At 34.4% G+C, this 3,076-nt stretch overlaps 1 pseudogene; it reads right to left on the minus strand.

Moving 5' to 3' along the window:
• Positions 1–850: 850 nt before the first annotated feature.
• On the minus strand, positions 851–1,789 carry LOC128043358 (olfactory receptor 1030-like; annotated as a pseudogene).
• Between the last annotated feature and the right edge of the window lie 1,287 nt (positions 1,790–3,076).

A 3,076-nucleotide genomic window follows, 5' to 3' on the forward strand; every position in this document is an offset into this window, starting at 1 on the left:
AAAAAAAATAGATATATGGATATTTATAACTGAGTCACTTTGCTGTATATCTGAAACTAACACAATATTGTTAATCAACTCTGCTCCAAAATAAACTAAAAATTTTAAAAATAAAAATTGTGGCTATGCTTGAAAATATTAATTTGTAGTTATACTGACCCTGGTGTTCTTTATATTAGTTTATAATTTGGCTGTGTATTGGAAATCATTCATAAAAACAAAAAGTGAAACTCCAAAACTAGTTTTATGATAAGGATGTAAATTAGTTTAAAACAGGTAAAATGAATAATAAAAAATATTCAAATCAATATTTGGCATTTACATCAAAAATCTTATGAATGAGAAATTTATTCAACCAGTATTATCATCTAAAATATGTCCTGGAATAATAACTTGAGATTCCCAAAAATCTTCATTCCTATATAATTTGAATAATAGAAAACAAAAGAGACAAACCGAAAGACAAATACACATACAAGGTTGACAAGTTCCTAGAAAATAAATTGAAAACCCATTAAGCCCTGGAAATCTAAAACATTGTCATTTCCTTAGCATCATTTTTTAATTTTATGTTAAAAGTCTGTAACTTTTTGAGTAACATGGATAGAATAATCTCTCCTTTATTAATTTTATACAGCAATAACAATGTTATTTGGTCTTGTGTTTCAATTTATATGTGGTATTATTTTAATACACTGAGTCACAGCTAACAATTTAAAAACTTTCTTGCAAGTCTTATTGCTGAATTACACAAGAGAAGAATGATCAATAGACAAAATGATTTGTTAAAGTGCTCACTAATTGATCAGAGACTATTATATGTTACATACCTGTGACCAAAACGTCTACTCTATTTGACAAAAAATTTCTCTTGAATCACTCTCCTTATTGCTTTTTTAACATCTTTGTTCCAAAGGCTGTAGATCAAAGGGTTTATCATAGGACTCATGAAAATGTAAAAAACAGCTACAATTTTGCCCTGTTCTACAGAAGTCTTGGAAGGGGGCCTCAGATACATGCAGAGAAGTGTCCCATAAAAGACAGTGACAGCTGTCAGGTGGGACCCACAGGTGGAGAAGGCCTTGTGCCTCCCTTCTGCAGAGCGGATATGCAGAATGGCTCTAAAGATGAAAATGTAGGAGATGAAGATGATGATGAGAGAACACATGAAGTTGAAACCAGCAACTACAAACATGGCAGTCTCTTTGACATAAGTATCTGAGCAGGCCAGGACTAGGAGAGGTGGGTCTGCACAGTAAAAGTGGTTGATTTCATTGGGTCCACAGAAGGAGAGACAGAGCATCAGGATGGTCTGGGCAAGACCATTTGCAAAGCCATAAGAATAAGAAGCAGCAACAAGAGAAAGGCAGACCCCTCAGGACATCTTGCTGCCATATAACAATGGTTTGCAGATGGCCACATAGCGATCATAAGTCATCACTGTGAGCATATAATAATCTGCAATCACCAAGGCAATGAAAAAGTGGAACTGTATAAAGCAGCCAAGGAAGGAAATGGTTTTCCTCTTGCATAAGAAGTGAACCAGCATCTGAGGAGTGACAGTGGTGGCATAACAGAGATCTACAAAGGAGAGGTGGCTGAGGAAGAAGTACATTGGAGTCTGAAGCTTTGAGTCAGTTCTGATTAACAAAATCATGTTTACATTGCCGATGACTGTGATCAGGTAGATGACTAGGAAGACCACAAAAAGGACAGGCTGCAAGTCAGCTCGATCTGTCAGTCCCAGGAGGATAAACTCAGTCACCTCTGTATAGTTTTCCTTTAACATTGTGTTTGCTCAGCTTCATCATGTTCTAAAGTAAATGAAATAAAACTCATTTGTCATTTCCCATTACTCAAATCATATCTGATGCCCACTTCTCTCATAATGTAAACGCAGGTGAAATAAATAGCCTAGTAAGCAGGAAATTTATACTTTGTATATCTAAATTAATACAGAGCTCCTTTACATAAAGACAATCATACATTCAAATGCTTTTCTCTATGTCTTTTCATAGTTGAAAAAATCTTTTTTTTCTGAAAATTGTTTTCATGAATTACTTACAATTCTTTAAACATTGCTTTTCATTGAAATTATGACACTTTGTTTTTCAATATAACATATAATGTGGTGTCTAAAGCATCAGTCATCAAAACTCATGTGTTTTCATAACTTAGTGGACTTAAGTTCATGGAATTGGTAGGTCTTTATAGAACCAAATTCTGTCTACCTGCCCCTTCAAACTCAAGATCTCTTTCATACTGGTCCCTCACTCTGCAATGCATATCCTCTTTCCCTACTCTTGTCAGTCTCAGGGGGTCCTAAAATATCTTTGCTTTGTATTTTATAGTCTATTATTGGGGTCAAAATTGTTGCATGAGATACAAAATTAAATCCCTATATTTGTATAATAACAGAGAAGCATATAGTACATAAATAATGTGTATGTTTGTGTTGGTGGATGGGTATCTATATATATATCTCATATATCAGTGATATTAAATATTCGAGTATAGAGTGATTGGGATACAGAGATATTGTATTAAAATCTCCCTGGTGTGACATATGTGGAACTAGATAAGTGGTACTGATGAACTTATTTGCAGGGCAGGAATAGAAATGCAGACATAGAGAACTGGCTTCAGACACAGCAGAGGAAGGAGACGGTGGGATGAACTGAGAAAGCAGCATTGAAACATATACATAACCATATGTAAAGCAGAGAGCTAAGGGAAATTTGCTGTACAACACAGGAAACTCAACCTGGTGCTCTGGGACAACTGAGAAGGGGGATGATGTGCAAGGTATGAGGGGGGTTCAAGAGGGAGGGTGCATATGTATATGTATGGCTGATTCACATTGTCCTATGGCAGAAGCCAACACAATTCTGTAAAATATTCTCCTATTAAATATAAATTTAAAAAGCAATCAAAAAAGATTGTCAACAATATGCTTGAATCATAATGACTTTGTTATAAGTTTACCACATTTTAATTCTTGCAAAAAGTATAAATTCTAAAACTGGAATTTTCAATATAAAGTTCATTAAAGCATGCAAAAAACATACTGAAAATA

Source organism: Budorcas taxicolor, chromosome 2, assembly GCF_023091745.1.
Source record: "Budorcas taxicolor isolate Tak-1 chromosome 2, Takin1.1, whole genome shotgun sequence".
NCBI classification, from domain to species: Eukaryota; Metazoa; Chordata; class Mammalia; order Artiodactyla; family Bovidae; genus Budorcas; species Budorcas taxicolor.